The 24,589-nt window shown below is 43.8% G+C and overlaps 1 protein-coding gene and 1 pseudogene across 1 annotated transcript in view; both read right to left on the bottom strand.

The window, feature by feature from the left end:
* The window catches only part of pgm2 (phosphoglucomutase 2), a 137,460-nt gene that overhangs the window by 68,656 nt on the left and 44,215 nt on the right, over positions 1-24,589 (bottom strand). The window lies entirely within an intron of this gene.
* Positions 19,754-24,589, bottom strand: part of LOC140482965 (28S ribosomal RNA) — an 8,239-nt pseudogene continuing 3,403 nt past the window's right edge.

Genomic DNA, 24,589 nt, shown 5'->3' with positions numbered 1-24,589 from the left:
CTGATCGTCTTGTATGTCTCTATCAAATCCCCTCTTAGCCTTGTTCTTTCCAAAGAGAACAGACCAAAGTCTCTCATCCTTTCCTCGTAAGACCTTCCATCCAGACCAGGCAACAGCCTGGTAAATCTCCACTGCACCTTTTCCAATGCTTCCACAAGCTTCCGACAATGGGATGACCAGAACTGTACACAATATTCCAAGTGCGGCTGCATTAGTGTTTTGTATAGTTACAGCATGATATTATGGCTCCGGAACTCAATCCTTCTACCAATACTAAACCTAACACACTGTATTCCTTCTTAACAGCACTATCAAACTGGGTGGCAACTTTCAGGGATCTATGTACATGGTCTCCAAGATCCCTCTGCACATCTACACTACCAAGAATCTTTCCATTGACCCAGTATTCTGCCTTCCTGTTATTCTTCCCAAAGTTAATCACCTCAAATTTATCTGCATTGAACTCCATTTGCCACCTCTTAGTCCATTTCTGCAGTTTATCCAAGTCTCCCTGAACCTGCAATGTTCTTCCACACTGTCCACTACTCCACTGACTTCAGTGTCATATGCAAACTTACTAACCCATCCAGCTATGCCTGCGTCTAAGTCATTTATAAAAATGAAAATAGCAGTGGTCCACAGCACACCACTAATAACCGGACTCCAGGCTGAATATTTTCCATCAACCACCATCACTGCCTTCTTACAGAAAGAGTTTCTAATTCAAACTGCCACATCACCCTTAATGCCATGCCTCTGCATTTTCTCCAATAGCCTACCATGTGGAACCTTACCAAAGGCCTTACTGAAGTCTATGTACACCATATCAACTGCCCTAATCTCATCCACATGCTTGGTCACCTTCTCAAAAAACCCAAAGAGGTTTGTGAGATCATGAGCTGCCCTGGACAAATCCATGTTGACTATCTGCAATCAAATTGTTGCTTGCAAGATGATTATTAATCCTATCTCTCATAATCCTTTCCAAAACTTTTCTTACAATAGACGTAAGGCTCACTGGTCTATAATTACCTAGGTCATCTCTACTGCCCTTCTTGAACAAGGGCACAACATTTGTAATCGTCCAGTCCTCTGGTACTAAACCAGTAGACAAAGACAACTCAAAGGTCAAAACCAAAGGCTCCAATACCTCCTCCCTAGCTTCTTAGAGAATCTTTGGATAAATCCTATTGCCCCAGGGAACTTGTCTACTTTCACTTCTTCTAGAATTGATAACACCTCTTCCTTACTAACCTCGATCCTTTTCAGTCTAATACCTCGTATCTCATTCTTCTCCTTGACAATATTCTCCTTTTCCTGCGTGAAAACCTATGAGAAATATTCATTTAGCACCTCTCTGATTTTCACAGGGTCCACACACAACTTCCCACTTCTGTCTTTGACTGGCCCTATCCCTACCCTAGTCATCTTTTTATTCCTCAAATACCGATAGAAGGTTTTAGGGTTGTCCTTTATTCTATCTGCTAAAGACTGCTCATGTCCTCTCTTTGCTCTTCTTAACTCTATCTTTAAATCCTTCCTAGCTGATCTGTAACTTTCCATTGCCTCATCTGAACCATCTCGTCTCATCGTCACATAAGCCTCCTCCTTCCACTTAACAAGAAATGCAATTTCTTTAGTAAAACACGGTTCCCTTACCTCATCACTTCCTCCCTGCCTGATAGGGACATAGCTATCACGGACATGCAATATCTGTTTCTTAAACCAGTTCCACATTTTGATTGTCCCCAACCCCTGCATTTTACTACCCCATTATATGCATTCTTAAGTCTTGCCTAATCGCATTGTAATTGCCATGCCTGTGAGGCAGTGAGGTTGAAAGGAGCATCAAGAGCAAAGAAGTCTGCATGATGTGGGAAATCTCAATGCTTCTATCTGTCTGATGACCATGTGTGCAAGTGGTATCTCAGAGTGGAGCAACTCAAGCTCTGGGTTTTGGAGCTTGAATGGCAGCTACGGGCACTAACGATAGTGTGGTCTACCCAACCAACCTAGCCTATATTCCCACCACTAAAAATACCAGGCAGGGGCACTTAAAATACAACCCCAATGATTTTGAAAGATTTTGTGCAGCTTTATTATTTTTGCATTCAGTGCCCTAATCAACAAGTCAAATATCCAAAGCACTGTGCTTTATGCAAACCTCAAACTTGTCCTGCCATCTTTGAAAATTCTGTTGAATTTGGCAGAACATTTTTGTGACTACCCCTTTGTTGAATCTGAAGTTCTTCTGGTATTGCTGCTGGGTGAGATGGAAGTTGGTGAAATTTTATGCTTCCTGAAAAGAACTTCCTCTCTCTGCAGGCTCTGCTCTGTTTCTCTGTCATATTGTTGATCAAGAACTGTTGCAACTACAGCCTCTGTACCTATTGCTGCTTTTCTTTCAACAAATGACAACATTTTCAATGTGCTCCAACATGCAGCATCACTTCTTTCTAAATCCAATGACTCACCATAGCAAATCCAAAAGCAATCCACAGAAGTTCCACAAACATTTTACTATGGCAGAAGTATGTCAAAGGTATTTCATCTAGTTGGTTGTTGGCACTGTTATTAGCAAAGATGTTCACTGGTTCTTACATAGGGAACATTTCCAGAATGTATAACAAATCAAGCTAACATCTACTCCTGATACTTGTGGTAACTGCACATCAAGCACAGGCTCGCACTCACAGAGTTATAGAAATGTACAGCACAGAAACACACTCTTCGGTCCAATTCGTCCAATGCCGAACAGATATCCTAACCTAATATAGTCCCTTTTGCCAGCACTTGGCCCATATCACTCTAAACCCTACCTATTCACATACTCATCCAGATGCCTTTTAAATGCTGTAATTGTACCAGCCTCCACCACTTCCTCCGGCAACGCATTCCCTACATGCACCACTATCTGTATGAAAACGTTGCCCCTTAGGTCCCTTTTAAATTTTTCCTTCTCAGCCTAATCCAATGGATTCTGGGTAATCCAAGATGGAGGACGGGAAAAATTTCTGGCTATAAGAGCTGCTCCTTTTTTTGAGGTACTTTAGGTGTTGGAGATGATTTCCTCGAATTCCAGGAGCAGCAATTACTGTTTTATATGCTGTTGCATTGTTTTGGAACTTTGGATAAAAAAAAGTCAAAACAACAGCAGTTTAAAAGGAAGAAGAGCAGACAAAGGAAGCACATGGTGAGGACAGTGCAGGAAAGAGACAGAGAACCTGCACAGTTACTGCCTTTGCTGTTTGAATTCGTGCATCACTGGACATCGGAGTGCATCTGGGAAAATTAACAACCAGTGAAATTCACAACTAATCTTGGAGGAACTGTTGGGTGAAGTTCACAGCACAGAATCAAATAAGTTAATTGTTGTTTTAAGTCTGTCCAAGAGAAAGGCTGCAGTAGTGAGTATATTGGATTCTTTCTTGATTATATGTTTTTGGAGATAAGTCTCTTGATTAAACTTAAAATATAAGCCATAGCTATTAATTTAACCTGGGGCAGTGTTTGTAGAGGAATAAGACGGTGTTATTTCCTGGGTCTATAGATTGTGAAGGAGCAAAAATGGCCTTTGCAGTGATATGTACTTCTTGTCAGATGTGGGAGTTTAAAGAGAGTTTAACGGTTACTGCGGATTATATCTGCCATAAATGCTGTTGGATGTGAATCTTATCAGATCGAGTGGATCGGTTGGAGAGACAGATAGAAGCGATGAGGAATTTGCAACAGCAACAGTATGTGATGGATGGCAGTTATAGGAAGATACAGTCACATAAATGGGTTAACTCCAGAAAGGGAAAGAGAGGTAGGCAGCTAGTGCAGGAGTCTTTTGTGGATATACTCATTTCAAACAGATATGCTGTTTTGGAAAATGTAGGGGGTGATGGATTCTCAGGGGAACGTAGCACGAAAAGCCAAGTTTCTGGTATTGAGACTGGATCTAATGCAACAAGGGGTACGTTGGCTTCCATGAGATCAATTGTGTTAGGGGATTCTGTAGTCAGAGGTACAGACAGACATTTCTGTGGCCAGTAGAGAAAAAGCAGAACGGTGTGTTGTTTCCCTGGTGCCAGGATCTAGGATGTCTCAGAGAGGGTGCAGAATGTTCTCATGGGGGAGAGGGGCCAGCAGAAGGTCATTGTCCACATTGGAGCCAATGATATAGGAAGGGAAAAGGTTGAGATTCTGAAGGGAGATTACAGAGAGTTAAGCAGAAATTTAAAAAGGAGGTCCTCAAGGGTAGTAATATCTGGATTAATCCCAGTGCTACGAGCTAGTGAGGGCAGGAATAGGAGGATAGAGCAGATGAATGCATGGCTGAGGAGCTGGTGTATAGGAGAAGGTTTCATATTTTTGGATCATTGGAATCTCTTTTGGGGTAGAAGTGACCTGTACAAGAAGGATGGACTGCACCTAAATTAGAAGGGGACTAATATACTGGCAGGGAAAATTTGCTAGAATTGCTTTGGAGGATTTAAACTAGTAAGGTAGGGGGTGGGACCCAGGGAGATAATGAGGAAAGAGATCGATCTGAGACGGGTACAGCTAAGAACAGAAGGGAGTCAAAAAGTCAGGGCAGGCATGGACAAGGTAGGACTAATAAATTAAACTGCATTTATTTCAATGCAAGGGGCCTGACAGGGGAGGCAGATGAACTCAGGGCATGGTTAGGAACATGGGACTGGGATATCATAGCAATTACGGAAACATGGCTCAGGGATGGGCAGGACTGGCAGCTTCATGTTCCAGGATACAAATGCTACAGGAAGGATAGAAAGGGAGGCAAGAGAGGAGGGGGAGTGGCATTTTTGATAAGGGATAGCATTACAGCTGTGTTGAGGGAGGATATTCCCGGAAATACATCCAGGGAAGTTATTTGGGTGGAACTGAGAAATAAGAAAGGGATGATCACCTTATTGGGATTGTATTATAGACACCCCAGTAGTCAGAGGGAAATTAAGAAACAAACTTGTAAGGAGATCTCAGCTATATGTAAGAATAATAGGGTAGTTATGGTAGGGGATTTTAACTTTCCAAACATCGACTGGGACTGCCATAGTGTTAAAGTTTTAGATAGAGAGGAATTTCTTAAGTGCATACAAGACAATTTTCTGATTCAGTATGTGGATGTACCTACCAGAGAAGGTGCAAAACCAGACCTACTCTTGGGAAATAAGGCAGGGCAGGTGACTGAGGTGTCAGTGGGGGAGCACTTTGGGGCCAGCGACCATAATTCTATTCATTTTAAAATAGTGATGGAAAAGGGTAGACCAGATCTAAAAGTTGAAGTTCTAAATTGGAGAAAGACCAATTTTGATGGTATTAGTCAAGAACTTTCGAAAGCTGATTGGAGGCAGATGTTCGCAGGTAAAGGGACAGCTGGAAAATGAGATAACAAGAATCCAGAGAAAGTATATTCCTGTCAGGGTGAAAGGGAAGGCTGTTAGGTACAGGGACTGCTGGATGACTAAAGAAATTGAGGGTTTGGTTAAGAAAAAGAAGGAAGCATATGCCAGGTATAGACAGAATAGATCGAGTGAATCCTTAGAAGAGTATAAAGGAAGTAGGAGTATACTTAAGAGGGAAATCAGGAGGGCAAAACAGGGACATGAGATAGCTTTGGCAAACAGAATTAAGGAGAATCCAAAGGGTCTTTACAAATATATTAAGGACAAAAGGGTAACTAGGGAGAGAATAGGGCCCCTCAAAGATCAGCAAGGCAGCCTTTGTGTGGAGCCACAGAAAATGGGGGAGATACTAAATGAATATTTTGCATCAGTATTTACTGTGGAAAAGGATATGGAAGATATAGACTGCAGGGAAATAGATGGTGAAATCTTGCAAAATGGCCAGATTTGAGAGGAGGAAGTGCTGGATGTCTTGAAACACATAAAGGTGGATAAATCACCAGGACCTGATCAGGTATACCTGAGAACTCTGTGTGAAGCTAGAGAAGTGATTGCTGGGCCTCTTGCTGAGATATTTGTATCATCGATAGTCACAGGTGAGGTGCCGGAAGACTGGAAGTTGGGAAACGTGGTGCCACTGTTTAAGAAGGGCGGTAAAGACAAGTCAGGGAACTATAGACTGGTGAGCCTGACCTCAGTGGTGGGCACGTTGTTGGAGGGAATCCTGACGGACAGGGTGTACATGTATTTGGAAAGGCAAGGACTGATTGGGGATAGTCAACATGGCTTTGCGTGGGAAATCATGTCTTACAAACTTGATTGAGTTTTTTGAAGAAGTAACAAAGAAAATTGATGAGGGCAGAGCAGTAGATGTGATCTATATGGACTTCAGTAAGGCGTTCAACAAGGTTCCCCATCGGAGACAGATTAGCAAGGTTAGATCTCATGGAATACAGGGAGAACTAGCCATTTGGATACAGAACTGGATCAAAGGTAGAAGACAGAGGGTAGTGGTGGGGAGTTGTTTTTCAGTCTGGAGGCCTGTGACTAGTGGAGTGCCACAAGGATTGGTGCTGGGCCCTCTGCTTTTTATCATTTACATAAATGGTTTGGATGTGAGTATAAGAGGTACAGTTAGTTTGCAGATGACACCAAAATTGGAGGTGTACTGGACAGCGAAGAGGGTTACCTCAGATTACAACAGGATCTGGACCAGATGGGCCAATGGGCTGAGAAGTGGCAGATGGAGTTTAATTCAGATAACTGCGAGGCGCTGCATTTTGGGAAAGCAAATCTTAGCAAGACTTATACACTTAATGGTAAGGTCCTAGAGAGTGTTGCTAATAAAGAGACCTTGGAGTGCAGGTTCATAGCTACTTGAAAGTGGAGTCACAGGTAGATAGGATTGAATAAGGCATTTGGTATGCTTTCCTTTATTGGTCAGAGTATTGAGTTGGGAGGTCATGTTGCGGCTGTACAGGACATTGGTTAGTCCACTGTTGGAATATTGCATGCAATTCTGGTCTCCTTCCTATCGGAAAGATGTTGTGAAACTTGAAAGGGTTCAGAAAAGATTTACAAGGATGTTGCCAGGGTTGGAGGATCTGAGCTACAGGGAGAGGCTGAACAGGCTGGGGCTGTTTTCCCTGGAGCGTCAGAGGCTGAGGGGTGACCTTATAGAGGTTTACAAAATTATGAGGGACATAGATACGATAAATAGACAAAGTATTTTCCCTTGGGTTGGGGAGTCCAGAACTAGAGGGCATAGGTTTAGGGTGAGAGGGGCAACTTTTTCATGCAGAGGGTGGTGCGTGTATGGAATGAGCTGCCAGAGGATGTGGTGGAGGCTGGTACAATTGCAACATTTAAGAGGCATTTGGATGGGTATATGAATAGGAAGGGTTTGGAGGAATATGGCCAGGTGTTGGCAGGTGGGACTAGATTGGGTTGGAATATCTGGTCGGCATGGAAGGGTTGGACTGAAGGTTCTGTTTCCATGCTGTACATCTCTATGACTCTAAGCCCTCTCATTCTGGATTCCCATAACCAGAGAAAAGACCTTATCTATTTACTTTATACACTCCAGGGAAAACAGCCCTACCCTATTCAACCTCTCCCTGTAGCTCAAATCCTGCAACCCTGGCAACATCCTTGTAAATCTTTTCTGAACCCCTTCAAGTTTCATAACATCCTTCTGATAGGAGGGAGACCAGAATTGCACACAATATTCCATAAGTGGCCGAGCTAATGTCCTGTACAGCCGCAACATGACCTCCCAACTCCTGTTCTCAATATTCTGACCAATAAAGGAAAGCATATCAAACGCCTTCTTCACTATCCTATCTAATTGTGACTCAATTTTCAAGAAACTGTGCACTCCAAGGTCTCTTTGTTCAGCAACACTCCCCACGACCTTCCCATTAAGTGCATAAGTTCTGCTGTGATTTGCCTTTCCTCACATTTATCTAAATTGAACTCGGTGTGCCACTCCTCAGCCCATTGGCCCACCTGATCAAGATCCCATTGTACTATGAGGTAATCTTCTTCACTGTCCACTACACCTCCAATTTTTTGTCATCTGCATCTTACTAACTATACCTCCTTTGTTCACATCCAAATCATATAAATGATGAAAAGCAGTTGATTCAGTATCGATCCTTGTGGCATACCACTGGTCACAGGCCTCTCCTCAGAGAAAGGGGAACCATGCTTAAAGTGTTTGTGTGTCATTTTCTTATGTTCACTTGTCTTCTGCAGTTTCCCATTGATGGTATAGAATCCAATTCTGAAACCTGAGAATTGTTCCATCCAATAGTTATCCTTCAATGAATATCACCTAAAATGCATAAACTGTCAATTGTTTTCATTGTAAATGGAGCTCATTGTCAAATAAAAGTGATATTTCAAAAGTACAGAGTGACTATGAAGTCCAATGGGAAGTCCTGAGAATGTGAGAAATATGGTATAAATACATTTATTTTTACTTATTGCGTAATGTATCTAATATTGGAGCAATGTTGAGGAACAGTAGATGAAAGCCATTTTGCTTTGCTGTCACAGTCAATGTCACAGAGGAAACAGCAACAATTGCTTTTTAATGACTAGAAATGTTACATCTCAGCACAAATATTATTAATAAGTACTAAATATTTGTATTGCAGGCAATCAAACCTGTGATAATTAAATAACTTTAAAAAACATTTGATTTAAAAGGTAATGGTGTTTCCATCTTCCTGATAATGATGCTAAAAACAGAATTGTCTGTATTACAAGCAAGTCATAAATCAGGTTAGGCAGTCACTGCTGACTCTTCAGTTGGAAAATAACTTTAAGATGGATCAATCTGATGGGTTAATTGTTCACTAGTTGCCCGGAATTCCCCATAAAATGTTGCAAGATCTTGCCAAGGAAACTTAACACGATAAGGTATAATAAAATACTCACCACTAATGGAGAGAGAAAAGCAGAGTTAATCTTTAATCAGAACTGAACATTATTGCCTTTCTGTGTTTCCTTAACCCCCTCCAGTTGGCCCCTCTTGATAGTCAAACGACTTTGACTTAACAGGCTCCATTTATTAAATTATTTTAAAAATGTTCAGAATTTGCTGCAAATTTGAAATGATAATCTTGAACCATTCCAAAATAGAACACTGGTATTAGGTTTATCACACTGGTTGACTGTATTCCTGGATGTTTCCTCACATGACCCACCCCAAGATCCTGTCATTAGTTACCCTGTATGACTGTCTCTGCAGAGAACTATCTTCCCAATGGAAAGTTCCCATTGAAAAATAATTGGAAAAGAAAAATACCTTTCATTATCTAAATGTTTGAAAAATTTTTTTCAATCTCCAATATCTTTATCATGAATAAACAGAAACAGTTTATTTATGAACCCATAATTTATCTTCAAGATTGTCCTGAGAGTTCTGTTTCTGATTCTGGGATCCATCATTAACTCAGAATCACAGAAATCGTATACTGCCATTGGAGGCTTTTCACCCCATTATGACTGCACTACCTCTTCAAATGATCATATGAGATTAATGCCAGTCATCTTCTTTCTTCCCATACTCTTGCATGTTATTTTTAGCTAAATAATTGTCCAACGGCCTCTTGCATGCCTCAATCAAATTCCAGATGGTGCACTGACTACTCTCTGTGTGAAAACGTGTTTTCCTCATATCACCCTTGTTTCTTTTGCAAATCACTTTAAATCTATGGCCTCGTGTTCTTGTTACTTTTATGAGCAGGAACAGTTTCTCATTGTCTACTTTGTCTAGCCCTGTTCATGATTTTAAAAACCGTTATCAAATTTCTTCTCAGCCTTCTCTCCGAGGAGAGCAATCCTAACCGCTTCACTCTTTTCTCATAACCAAAGTTCCTCATCCGTGGAACCATTCTTGTAAACCACTTCTGCAGTCTCTTCAATGCTTTCATATCATTCCTATGTGGCGCTCACAACTATACGGTATTATACAAGATCAACATCACTCCTTTACTTTTGTATTCTATTTGCCTGTTAATAAAGCCTAGGACACTACAACACTACATTGCTTTATTCACTGCTCTTTCCACCTGTTGTGCCATCTTCAATGATCTGTGCACAATACATCTATGACCCTCTGCTCCAGTGCTCCTTTTGACTTATACCACCTATTTTGTGTAGTCTTCCAATGTTCTTTTGCCCAAAATGCATCACCTCACACCTCTCTGCATTGAAATTTATCTGCCACTTGTCTGCCCACTCCACAAACTTAACTATGTCCTTTTGAAGTTCTGTACATCTTCCTTACAGATATCAATTCATCAAAGTTTTGTGTCATCTGCAAACTTTGAAATTATCCCCTGCACACCAAAATCTAGATCATTAATTTTTACTAGGAAAAGCAAGGATCCTAATACCAACTCCTAGAAAAATCCACGATAAATCATTCTCCAACCTGAAAAATATCTAGTGACTGCCACTATTTCCTATCAGGGTAAAAACAATGACTGCAGATGCTGAAATCCAAATACTGGATTAGTGGTGCTGGAAGAGCACAGCAGTTCAGGCAGCATCCAAGGAGCAGCGAAATCGACGTTTCGGGCAAAAGCCCTTCATCAGGAATAAAGGCAGTGAGCCTGAAGCATGGAGAGATAAGCGAGAGGAGGGTGGGGGTGGGGAGAGAGTAGCATAGAGTACAATGGGTGAGTGGGGGAGGAGATGAAGGTGATAGGTCAAGGAGGAGAGGGTGGAGTGGATAGGTGGAAAAGGAGATAGGCAGGTCGGACAAGTCAAGGAGACAGTAACTGAGCTGGAAGTTTGAAACTAGGATGAGGTGGGGGAAGGGGAAATGAGGAAGCTGTTGAAGTCCACATTGATGCCCTGGGGTTGAAGTGTTCCGAGGCGGAAGATGAGGCGTTCTTCCTCCAGGCGTCTGGTGGTGAGGGAGCGGCGGTGAAGGAGGCCCAGGACCTCCATGTCCTCGGCAGAGTGGGAGGGGGAGTTGAAATGTTGGGCCACGGGGCGGTTTGGTTGATTGGTGCGGGTGTCTCGGAGATGTTCCCTAAAGCGCTCTGCTAGGAGGCGCCCAGTCTCCCCAATGTAGAGGAGACCACATCGGGAGCAACGGATACAGTAAATGATATTAGTCGATGTGCAGGTAAAACTTTGATGGATGTGGAAGGCTCCTTTAGGGCCTTGGATAGAGGTGAGGGAGGAGGTGTGGGCACAGGTTTTACAGTTCCTGCGGTGGCAGGGGAAAGTGCCAGAATGGGAGGGTGGGTTGTAGGGGGGTGTGGACCTGACCAGGTAGTCACGGAGGGAACGGTCTTTGCGGAAGGCGGAAAGGGGTGGGGAGGGAAATATATCCCTGGTGGTGGGGTCTTTTTGGAGGTGGCGGAAATGTCGGTGGATGATTTGGTTGATGCGAAGGTTTGTAGGGTGGAAGGTGAGCACCAGGGGCGTTCTGTCCTTGTTACGGTTGGAGGGGTGGGGTCTGAGGGCGGAGGTGCGGGATGTAAACCTGTGCCCACACCTCCTCCCTCACCTCTATCCAAGGCCCTAAAGGAGCCTTCCACATCCATCAAAATTTCACCTGCACATCCACCAATATCATTTATTGTATCCGTTGCTCCCGATGTGGTCTCCTCTACATTGGGGAGACTGGGCGCCTCCTAGCAGAGCGCTTTAGGGAACATCTCCGAGACACCCGCACCAATCAACCAAACCGCCCCGTGGCCCAACATTTCAACTCCCCCTCCCACTCTGCCGAGGACATGGTGGTCCTGGGCCTCCTTCACCGCCGCTCCCTCACCACCAGACGCCTGGAGGAAGAACTCCTCATCTTCCGCCTCGGAACACTTCAACCCCAGGGCATCAATGTGGACTTCAACAGCTTCCTCATTTCCCCTTCCCCCACCTCATCCTAGTTTCAAACTTCCAGCTCAGTTACTGTCTCCTTGACTTGTCCGACCTGCCTATCTCCTTTTCCACCTATCCACTCCACCCTCTCCTCCTTGACCTATCACCTTCATCTCCTCCCCCACTCACCCATTGTACTCTATGCTACTCTCTCCCCACCCCCACCCTCCTCTAGCTTATCTCTCCATGCTTCAGGCTTTATTCCTTTATTCCTGATGAAGGGCTTTTGCCCGAAACGTCGATTTCGCTGCTCGTTGGATGCTGCCTGAACTGCTGTGCTCTTCCAGCACCACTAATCCACTATTTCCTATCAGTCAGCCAGTTTTGTGTCCGTTTTGCTACCAACCTTTTTTATATCATGACCTATAAATTTTCTCACAAGGTTATTGTGTGTGCCACTGTACCAACTGTTTTCTTGAAATCCATGTACACCACATCAAAGTGTTACCCTCATGGAGCCTTACTGTTATCTCTTCAAAACTTTATCAAGCCAGTTAAACGCAGTTTACTCTTCAGAAATGCATGCTGACTGTTCCAAATCAATCCACCTTTTTCTTGTAACTGTGAATTCTATCCCAAATAATTGTTCCAGAATCTTTCTCACACCTGAAGTTAAATTGAAATAAACACAGAAAATGCTGTAGAAACTCAACAGATCTGGGAGCATCTGTGGTGAGAGAAACAGAGTTAACATTTTGAGTCCAGTATAACTTTTCTGATGAAGAATCATACAGGGCTTGAAACATAAACAATGTTTTTCCAGAAATACTGTCAGTTTGAGTTTCTCCAGCATTTTCTGTGTTTGCTTCAGATTTCCAGCACCTGCAGTATTTACCTTTACTGAAGTTAAGCTAACTGGTGTATAATTGCTAGGCTTAATCTTACGACCTTTCTCAAACAGGACCACAATATTTGCAATTTTCCAGTCTTCTTGCAACATCTCCCACCTCCAAGTCCAGGGAAAATAGAAGGTTTGTGGTCAGTGTCCCTGCAATTTCAATTCTCACTTTCTTCAAAATTCTCGAATGCATTTTATCTAGTCCAGATGTCTTTGTAACGCTAAGTAGTAACAATCTATCCAGCACTTCTTCCATATTAAGTTTGAACCCTTCCAGAGACTCATGTCACCAGTGTCTTGGATCACAGAGTACATCAGATTCTCAGATTCAGTTAAATGTAGTTAAGAGTAGGCTCAACAACAGCAATTTGCTTAAATATGAACATTCAAAGGATTCTGGGTAATCCAAGATGGAGGATGCTCCTTTTTGGGGGTATTTTAGGTGCTGGAGCTAATTTCCTCGAATTCCTGGAGCAGCAATTATTGTTTTATATGCTGTTGTATTGTTTTGGAACTTTGGAGAAAAAAAAAGGTTAAAAAAGCAGCAGTTTTAAAAGGGAGAGGTACAGACAAAGGAAGCACTTAGTGAGATTAGTGCAGGAGAGAGAGAAAGAAAGAAACTGACACCACAGTGAACCTGCACAGCTACTGCCTTTGCTGTTTGAATTCCTATATCGCTGGACATCGGAGTCTGTCTGGGAAAATTAACAAACAGTGAAATTCACAACTGATCTTGGAGGAATCTGTTTGGGTGAGGTCACAGCACAGAAAGAGATAAGTGAATAGTTTTAAATGTGGCCTACAGGAAGTCTGCAGTAGTGACTGGAGTGGGTTCTTTCTTGATTATTATGTTTTTTGAGATATGTCCCTTCATTAAACTTAAAATATAAGCCATAAGTATTAATAAACCTGGAGCAGTGTTTTGTAGAAGAATAAGACAGTACTATTTTCTGGGTCTGTAGATTGTGAAGGAGCAAAAATGGCCTTTAGTAGAGTGATATACTCTTCGTGTCGGATGTGGGAGTTTAAGAAGAGTTTATGGCTTAATGCATAAATGCCATTGGTTGCGAATCCTATCAGATCAAATGGATCGGTTGGAGAGACAGTTAGAGGCAATGAGAAATTTGCAACAGCAAGAGGATGCGATGGATGGCAGTTAAAGGAAGGGGGAAAGGTTGCAGACACAGTCATATAGATGGGTTAACTCCAGGAAAGGTAAGAGAGGTAGATAGTTAGAGCAGGAGTCTTCTGTGGCTATCCCCATTCAAACAAGTATGCTGTTTTGGAAAATGTAGGGGGTGATAGATTCTCAGGGGAACATAGTACGAACAGCCAAGTTTCTAGTATTGAGACTGGCTTTAATGCAATAACCTAACTTTAAAGTCCACAGGTTATTGACTCAGTGTTCTTGTTTTTGGAGACAGTGTACAGTCATGGCAGCGCAGGCGGTGGAGTGTTCCTCCTGCAGGATGTTTGAGGTAGGGGTGACCACCGATACTCCTGCCGACTTCGTGTGCAGGAAATGCAGTCAGATCCTGATCCTCACCGAACGAGTTAGGGAACTGGAACTGGAGCTGGATGAGCTGAGGATTATTCGAGAGGCTGAGAGGGTGATCGATAGAAGCTACAGGGACATAGTTACGCCAGAGAACAGAGGTAGCTGGGTAACAGTTAGAGATGGGAAGGGGAAGAAACAGGCAGTGCAGGGTTCCCCTGTGCTCGTTCCCCTAAAAAATAAGTATGCAGCTTTGGAAACTGTTGGGGGGGACAGCCTTGCAGGTGTAAGCTGCAGTGAAGGGGTCTGTGGCTCTGAGATTCAGAAGGGAAAGGGGGAGAAGAGGAGAGCGCTAGTTATAGGGGACTCTCTAGTTAGAGGGACGGACAGGCGGTTCTGTGGACATGGGCGAGACTCTCGGATGGTTTGTTGCCTCCCAGGTGCTAGGGTCCGAGACGTCTCGGACCGTGTCTTCAGAATCCTTAAGGGGGAGGGTGTGCAGCCAGAAGTCGTGGTACACATTGGCACCAACGACATAGGTAGGAAGAGGGGTGGGGAGGTCATTCAAGAGCTCAAGGAGTTAGGCTGGAAGCTAAAAGCTAGGACAGACAGAGTCGTCATCTCTGGGTTGTTGCCGGTGCCACGTGACAGAGAGGCAAAGAATAGGGAGAGAGTGCAGTTGAACACGTGGCTGCAAGGATGGTGTAGGAGGGAGGGCTTCAGATATTTGGACAATTGGACTGCATTCTGGGGAAGGTGGGACCTGTATAAACAGGACGGGTTGCACCTGAACCAGAAGGGCACCAATATCCTGGGGGGTAGGTTTGCTAGCACTCTTCGGGGGGGTTTAAACTAATTTGGCAGGGGGATGGGATCCGGACTTGTAGTCCAGCAAGTAAGCTAGCTGTGTGTCAGGATGTCCAAGACTGTAGGGAGGCTGTGGAGAAGGTAGCACTGACAGGGACTACTTGCGGACACAGAGATGGGCTCAAGTGCGTATACTTCAATGCAAGGAGTATCAGAAATAAGGTGGGTGAACTTAAGGCGTGGATCGGTACCTGGGACTACGATGTTGTGGCCATCACGGAAACATGGATAGATGAGGGACAGGAATGGCTGTTGGAGGTTCCCGGTTACAGATGTTTCAGTAAGATTAGGGAGGGTGGTAAAAAAGGAGGGGGGGGTGGCATTGCTAATTAGAAATGGTATAATGGCTGCAGAAAGGAAGTTTGAGGGGGATCTGCCTCTGGAGGTAGTATGGGCTGAAGTCAGAAATAGGAAAGGTGCAGTCACCTTGTTGGGTGTTTATTATAGGCCCCCCAATAGCAGCAGAGATGTGGAGAAACAGATTGGGAAACAGATTTTGGAAAGGTGCAGAAGCCACAGGGTCGTAGTCATGGGCGACTTCAACTTCCCAAATATTGATTGGAAGCTCTTTAGATCAAGTAGATTAGATGGGGCGGTGTTTGTGCAGTGTGTCCAGGAAGCTTTTCTAACGCAGTATGTAGATTGTCCAACCAGAGGGGAGGCCATATTGGATTTGGTACTCGGTAATGAACCGGGACAAGTGGTGGGCTTGTTAGTGGGTGAACATTTTGGTGATGGTGACCACAATTCTGTGACTTTCACCTTGGTTATGGAGAGAGATAGGTGCGCACAACAAGGTAGATTTTACAATTGGGGGAAGGGAAATTACGATGCTGTAAGACAGGATTTGAGGAGCATACGTTGGGAGCATAGGCTGTCAGGGAAGGATGTGGTGGAAATGTGGGACTTTTTCAAGGAGCAGATACGACGTGTCCTTGATATGTATGTACCGATCAGGCAGGAAAGAAATGGTCGTGTGAGGGAGCCTTGGTTGACGAGGGAGGTTGAATGTCTAGTAAAGAGGAAGAAGGAGGCTTACATAAGGTTGAGGAAACAAGGTTCAGACAGAGCAGTGGAAGGATACAGGATAGCCAGAAGGGACCTGAAGAAAGGGATTAGGAGAGCTAAGAGAGGGCATGAAAAATCCCTGGCGGATAGGATCAAGGATAACCCCAAGGCATTCTATGCGTATGTGAGAAACCTGAGAATGACGAGAACGAGGGTAGGTCCGATCAAGGACAGTGGTGGGAGACTGTGTATTGAGTCGGAAGAGATAGGAGAGGTCTTGAACAAGTACTTCTCTTCAGTATTTACGAACGAGAGGGACCGTATTGTTGAAGAGGAGAGTGTGAAACGGACTGATAAGCTAGAAGAGATACCTGTTAGGAAGGAAGATGTGTTGGACATTTTGAACAACTTGAGGATAGACAAGTCCCCCGGGCCTGACGGGATATATCCTAGGATTATGTGGGAAGCAAGAGAGGAAATTGCAGTACCATTGGCAATGATCTTCTCGTCTTCACTGGCAACTGGGGTGGTACCAGGGGACTGGAGAGTAGCGAATGTTGTGCCCCTGTTCAAAAAAGGGAATAGGGATAACCCCGGGAATTACAGGCCAGTTAGTCTTACTTCTGTGGTAGGCAAAGTAATGGAAAGGGTACTGAGGGATAGGATTTACTAGTATCTGGAAAGACACTGTTTGATTAGGGACAGCCAGCACGGATTTGTGAAGGGTAGGTCGTGCCTTACAAGTCTTATTGAATTCTTCGAGGAGGTGACCAAGCATGTGGATGAGGGTAGAGCAGTGGATGTAGTGTACATGGATTTTAGTAAGGCATTTGATAAGGTTCCCCATGATAGGCTTATGCGGAAAGTCAGGAGGCATGGGATAGAGGGAAATTTGGCCAATTGGATAGAAAACTGGCTAACCGGTCGAAGTCAGAGAGTGGTGTAGATGGTAAATATTCAGCATGGAGTTCAGTTACAAGTGGAGTTCCGCAGGGATCAGTTCTGGGTCCTCTGCTGTTTGTAATTTTTATTAATGACTTAGATGAGGGAGTCGAAGGGTGGGTCAGTAAATTTGCAGATGATACAAAGATAGGTGGAGTTGTGGACAGTGAGGAGGGCTGTTGTCAGCTGCAGAGGGACTTAGATATGATGCAGAGCTGGGCTGAGGAGTGGCAGATGGAGTTCAACCCTGCCAAGTGTGAGGTTGTCCATTTTGGAAGAACAAATAAGAATGCGGAATACAGGGTTAATGGTAGGGTTCTTGGTCAGGTGGAGGAACAGAGGGATCTTGGGGTCTATGTACATAGATCTTTGAAGGTTGCCACTCAGGTGGATAGAGTTTGTAAGAAGGCCTATGGAGTATTATCGTTCATTAGCAGAGGGATTGAATTCAAGAGTCGTGAGGTGATGTTGCAGCTGTACAGGACTTTGGTTAGGCCACATTTGGAGTACTGTGTGCAGTTCTGGTCGCCTCACTTTAGGAAAGATGTGGAAGCTTTGGAGAGGGTGCAGAGAAGATTTACCAGGATGTTGCCTGGAATGGAGCGTAGGTCGTACGAGGATAGGTTGAGAGTTCTCGGCCTTTTCTCGTTGGAACGGCGAAGGATGAGGGGTGACTTGATAGAGGTTTATAAGATGATCAGAGGAATAGATAGAGTAGACAGTCAGAAACTTTTTCCCCGGGTACAACAGAGTGTTACAAGGGGACATAAATTTAAGGTGAAGGGTGGAAGGTATAGGGGAGATGTCAGGGGTGGGTTCTTTACCCAGAGAGTGGTGGGGGCATGGAATGCGCTGCCCGAGGGAGTGGTAGAGTCAGATTCATTGGCGACCTTTAAGCGGCATTTGGATAGGTACATGGATGGGTGCTTAATCTAGGATAGAAGTTCGGCACAACATCGTGGGCTGAAGGGCCTGTTCTGTGCTGTATTGTTCTATGTTCTATGTTCTATGTTCTATGTTGGGTTCCAATAGATCAATTGTGTTGGGTACTCTCTAGCCGGCAGAACGGCCGGGTCAAATCCGGCTGAGCTAGCCAGCTTGGAAGTGTCAAAGTCGGGATGAGCAGTCACATTCACTCCCATCCCAATTTGGACCACTTCCCATGATGGCAAATCAATGAAATTCGGCCTGAACGCGGGGGACATTCCGCCCTCGAAGGCGAGACAGTCGGCAGGACCACCGGGTCAAATCCGGCTGAGCTACCCAGCCCCAAAGTGTCAAAGTTGGTATGAGCAGTCACATTCATTCCGATCCCCATTTGGACCTCTTCCCACAGTGGGAAATGGATGAAACACGGCCTGAACATGGGGGACAGGCCGCCCTCGAAGGCAAGCCAGTCATGAGAACCGCCGGGTCAAATCTGGCTGAGTTACCCGGCCCCGAATTCCCATAGTTGGTATGAGCAGTCACACTCACTCCCATCCCCACTTGGACCACTTTCCACACTTGGAAATGGATGAAACCCGTCCTGACCATGGGGCATGGTCCGCCCTCGAAGGCGAGACAGTCGGAAGAACCGCCGGGTCAAATCCGGCTGAGCTACCCGGCCCCAAAGTCTCAAAGTCGGTATGAGCCGTCACATTCACTCCCATCCCCATTTGGAGCCCTTCCCACCCTTGTAAATCGTTGAGACTCGGATAGAACACCGATGACACTCCGCCCTCGAAGCCAAGACCATCGGCAGAACCGCCCGATCCAATCCAGCGGAGCTACCCTGACTGGAAGTCTCAAAGTCCCTCTGAAGCCGTGGATTCGCCTCCTTGGAAAATGCACCTCAAACATTACCAAAACGGGAACCCTAACACTAAACCTAAGCCTAACCCTTTCCCTATCCCTAACCAGGAACTGGACACTCTCCCTAAGCCTGACCCCACCGCCGGTGGCACTCCAGACAAACACACCCTTCAAAACCAAACCCATCCAGCAATGCAACTCAAAAAGGACCCAAATTCAGAAACATCCCCTTCAAAAGGCGCTCCTTTCTCGGCCACACTACCAGGGCATGCTCCCCAGGCGATAATTAAGCCCCCAGGACTAATTGAAGCCAACATCAGCCGCAACTTGAACTGAAAACTCAGTAAGCAGTTCAAAAATGCACTTGCTTACTGACTTCTACTGACTCGGAAAAATTCTAAGTGCCGCTGGCTACTGATTTCTACTGAGTCAAAAAAATTCTAAATGTGGCTGGTTCCTGATTTGTACTGACTGAAAAAAATTCGAAGTGTCTGGGTAACTCAGTAACTTACCTCTTCAAAAAGCGAAGAGGAGGGGAAAAATAAAAAGTCCCCTGCCGCTTGCCGTGTACCCATAGCCAGTGGGTAACATGACCCACACTCCGCACACCGGTCTGACGGCATCGCGTAACTGCTCCTGGCCAGGGAGCAGCACGAATGACCGCCAGGCGCTGGCATGCCGAGGTGGTGCGGCAAGAAGAGCGTAGGAAGAACACCGACCGACCAACTCACCGACCTCTCCATCCCCCCTACGCACACGCAGAGCTGCCGCCCTCGACTCAGCACATCCCACTTTGACCGTGGCCTGACTGCCGTTGCCGCCACCCCCGGGCAGGCGCACGCACGAACACCCCCGGGGAGAGGTGGTCGCCTGTGGGCGTGAAACGGTCGGCAGGGTGTCGGGTTCGATGTGGGGCCCGAGCAAAAGCCGAGGTAACGGACGGGTGCGTACGAATGTGCGTGGGAGTAAATTCTCGTGCATCGGTTACCGACAAAAGGTTGGCACGAGGGATGACTTCCAATAGATCGCAGCGAGGTAGCTGCTCTGCTACTTACGAAACCCTGAGCCTGAATCAGGTCGTCTACAAATGATTTAGCACCAGGTTCCCCATGAACATGAGGTGCAAGTAAAGGAGAGAGGCAGCGCCCATACGGTCGCACTCCAGACCAGAATCGAATGGTGATACGCACCGACTGGAGTCGGTTATCCTCGACCAACAAGTGATCCATGGCGCTAGGGTATCATTACATTTAGGCAGGATTCTGACTTAGAGGCGTTCAGTCATAATCCCACAGATGGTAGCTTCACACCATTGGCTCCTCGCCAAGCACATACACCAAATGTCTGAATCTGTAGTTCCTCTCGTACTGAGCAGGATTACTATTGCAACAACACAACATCAGTAGGGTAAAACTAACCTGTCTTACGACGGTCTAAACCCAGCTCACGTTCCCTATTAGTGGGTGAACAATCCAACGCTTGGTGAATTCTGCTTCACAATGATAGGAAGAGCCGACATCGAAGGATCAAAAAGTGACGTCGCTATGAACGCTTGGCCACCACAAGCCAGTTATCCCTGTGGTAACTTTTATGACACCTCCTGCTTAAAACCCAAAAGGTCAGATGGATCGTGAGGCCCCGCTTTCACGGTCTGTACTCGTACTGAAAATCAAGATCAAGTGAGCTTTTGCCCTTCTGTTCAACGGGAGGTTTCTGTCTCCCTGAGCTCGCCTTAGGACACCTGCGTTACGGTGTGACAGGTGTACCGCCCCAGTCAAACTCCCCACCTGCCACTGTCCCCGGAGCGGGTTGCGCCCGGCCGCCCGGGCGCTTCCGACCAGAAGCGAGAGCCCCTCAGGGCTCGCCTCCCCGCCTCACCGGGTAAGTGAAAAAACGATAAGAGTAGTGGTATTTCACCGGCGGCCGAAGCCTCCCACTTATTCTACACCTCTCATGTCTCTTCACAGTGCCAGATTAGAGTCAAGCTCAAAAGGGTCTTCTTTCCCCGCTAATTCTGCCAAGCCCCGTTCCCTTGGCTGTGGTTTCGCTAGATAATAGGTAGGGAAAGTGGGAATCTCGTTCATCCATTCATGTGCATCACTAATTAGATGACGAGGCATTTGGCTAATTTTATGCACTCGCCATACGCAATGGATCGTGTCCTTTTCGAGATTTTAACGTCGCTTGTCGACGCGTGAATACCCCTATCCAGCGAACCCCCCAGCCAGATGATCTTAAGGGGACGATAAAAGATATTGTGAGTCAGAATCTCAGCGAGGCAAGGGATGAGCTGGGCTTATCAACCGTTAGACTAGGTAACCGCTCATCACTTGTTGTGTGAAATGTGCACTTTAATTATTAACATCCCAATCTACCCACCACCTTTGAACTAAGTGATCTAAAACTATATACTTTTATTAATAAAACCATTAAAAACTATTAAAATGATTAATTAAAACTATTAAAATACCTAAAACTTATTAAAACCTCATTAAATAACGTGAATAGGAGAAATTAAGGGTCCATAAAAATCTGTAAAAGTTCGAGAGTCAAAGACAAAACAAGGGTTGTGATATTCTGTGCAACAGATTTAAATTTCGAGAACCCGAGGTCTTTCATCAACTCAGTGTACTTTTCGAACTACTTCCCTTGGGCTCCTATCACAAAACTGTAAAAGGATATCGTTCCTCCATCAATGAGGTCCATTATCTCTTTTCCTAGATGTTTATACTTGTTTATCTTTTCTTCCCACGCCGATTCGAGGGAGTTGATCTGAAGATCCGTTCTAATAGTTACATCCACAACAACGACCTGGTGTTCTTTCTGAAAAATTAGATCCAGTATCCAAAGTTTCCCGGCATCATCTTTAATTCTCGGTTCTATATATACTGTCCACATGTTCTTCCATACTTAACTAATTCTTCTGCAACTCTATTATGCCTTTTGATCCTCATGTTTTTAACATAAGGGCACCACCCCGAGATATGCGCAAACGTTTCTGACGTATCATTACACCTTCTGCAATTCTTGATATTACATGGCTTTCCATACGACATTGATGCTCTTGTTGGATGTAAATTGTTCTCAGTAAAATCGAATTGGTAACTTTAGACGTCTTCATATATTGTACTTTGGTCAACCAACCATTGGATATACTATCATTTTTATAATAATGAACCCCTGCCCCTTGAGAGGGGAGGGCCATCCATCTCTGTATCTCTATACCTCTCCAGTTAGCATAGTTGGTACTGCTAAACTCTTCCATCTCATCTTCACTATCTTCCCTGATAGTATCCTCTTTACCCAATCGTCGATTAATATTCGGGTTCCAGATGTTTTCCATCACTTTAAGTTTACTCAATTTATACATTTTTGTTGCCACACTGTCACCCTTGAACCGAAATGATGCATGCAAAATTTCGTCCTCAGATTTCTGTAGCATCCCATACTTCCTCATAATTGAGATTGGAATAAAGGTTGACAGTCTGTTTAAAGCAAGGCCACTATCACAGGACTTGGCATATAACACTCCATCCGTGATGGATTGCGGGAGGTGTAAAATTTCTTTAACTGCACTTTTTATTTTATTATCTAATTTGTTAAGATAATTAATAGAGACTTCAGATAAAACTAAATGATAATATAGTCTAGAAATAAATATGTTTTTAAAATTTCTACTTTTTGAACTGGTTTTAAGGGGGATCTTTTTAAATTTCCTAACCATATATCTATTTGGCTTTCCCAGTTTGATTGGCTTATGTCGATCCACGGATCTATCTTAGCACCTAAATATTTATCCGTACTACCTGGCTCTATAAACTGTATACTCCCTTCATTTAACTTCCAGTTAATTTTATCATTATATATAATTGTCTTATTTTTATATATAAAGTAAAATCCTTTCGTTTTCTTTATATTAACGTCCATTCCCGTATTTTTACAAAATTTTTCTACAAGTTTAAGATTATAAACCATACCATCGTACGATTGACTAACTAACGCTATATCATCTGCGAACACTAATGTTGCACAGTGATAACTGTTCCTATCTATCCCTAAAAATATTCCTTTCTTCTTCTCTTCGATGGTACTTATCAGAGGGTCCATTACGATATTAAAAAGAATCGGCGACAATGCATCACCTTGCTTAACCCCTCTTAAAATTTTAATTTTTCCAGTTTTACTTTTAAAACCTTCCACTTGAGTAAAATTACTATCATATGAATTTGTAACCAAATTAATAAATATTGACGGAAGTTGGAGTCTTTTAAGAGCTATTATAATTAATTTGTGGCCCACTGTGTCAAATGCTTTTGCTAAATCCACAAAAACTACTGCTAAACCTCTCTTATTCTTTTTAGCCCCATTAATAATATTTTCCAGGATTTTGATATTTTCCTCACAACTTGCTACACCGGCCATAAAGCCCTTTTGTCTTTTATTCAGATTTATTACTTTACTTAGTCTACTGGCTATGATTTTAGTAAATATCCTAAGCATAATTGGCCCTATAGTTATTGGCCTCCAATTATTAATATCCTGCAACCCTTCTTCATCACTCACTATGGGAATCAATACAGTTCTGCTTATTTTCATTTGATCCGGTATTTTACCTGATTCCATCCAAATAGTATATATTCTAAGAAGCACTGTATTGTCTTTATTAACTATCTTCACTATCTCCTTCAGTGTTACCCTATCTGGCACTGCAGCAGTCTTTACGTCCTTCACCTTAATGGCTAGATTCACGTCCTCTCCTGTCACAGGACCTGTCAGAGTCCCACTCACCGATCCCTCCCCTTGCCTTTTATATTTGGCAAAACCTCTCAAGTTATTTTTATCATTAGAGTTAGTTAATCTTTCTTTATAGTAGTCTTCTAATTCTTCTTTACTTAGGAGGCATTCACACCTAACTGGAGGCCCCGTTAGGGTTCTTGCCAGGTATTGTTTTTTCATTTTATATAGGACCTGCATTTCTTTAAATTCATCTTTATTTTACTGTACCTTTTCTTAGCCTTATTTTCCTTCCTCTTCATTCTTGGTCCACTATCCCTTTGCTTCAAACCTATTCATTTAATATGAGTCTCCTTCTTATACTTATCACCTTCCTTGCTCATTCCCAATTTATCCATTATCATACCCATTATGTTCTCAAATTCCTTACTAATACCTTTATTCCTTCCCATATCATCCTCTACTATTTTAATTAGTTCTGTTAGTGACTTACTCTTATAGTCTACTTTATCCATAATACTATTACTCTCTTGATCACTCTTTTCATTTAATCTTTCTTCCTCTACTTCCCTACCTATCTCCCGATCACTATTATCCATTTCATTACTATCACTCATATTAAGAACTACTCCTTTATCGTCATCGCAACTTTTACCTTTCTTATTTAATAACGTCCTTTTATCCGAGATTTGTTTTGCCGTTTTAGAACCTAATTTCTCAGCTATAACTTTACTAATATTTTTACAACCACTAAATTCTGCTTCTAATTGTTGCAACATTTCCACCTCTTCATAATACCATATTCCCCTCTTACTACCCTCCTTATTTTCCATCTCATTCCTACTCTCTACCTTTCCTCTTTTCCTCTTCTCATTTCTTAAAATGGGATGAGCATGCCTTTCATGTTGCCCCAATCCTCTAGCTGTCTTAAATTTTAAAGAACATAATTCGCATTGGTATAGTTTCTCTGCCTCTCCTTCCTTATTATTATTACTATTACTATTACCATTATTGTCATTCTTAGAACATTTAGGATAGTGGCATGTTACAGCTTGGTCATTCCCTTCCCACTCACATTTACTACATCTGACT

This window comes from Chiloscyllium punctatum, chromosome 1 (assembly GCF_047496795.1).
Source record: "Chiloscyllium punctatum isolate Juve2018m chromosome 1, sChiPun1.3, whole genome shotgun sequence".
Lineage (NCBI taxonomy): Eukaryota > Metazoa > Chordata > Chondrichthyes > Orectolobiformes > Hemiscylliidae > Chiloscyllium > Chiloscyllium punctatum.
This window is presented reverse-complemented; position numbering and strand designations above follow the sequence as displayed.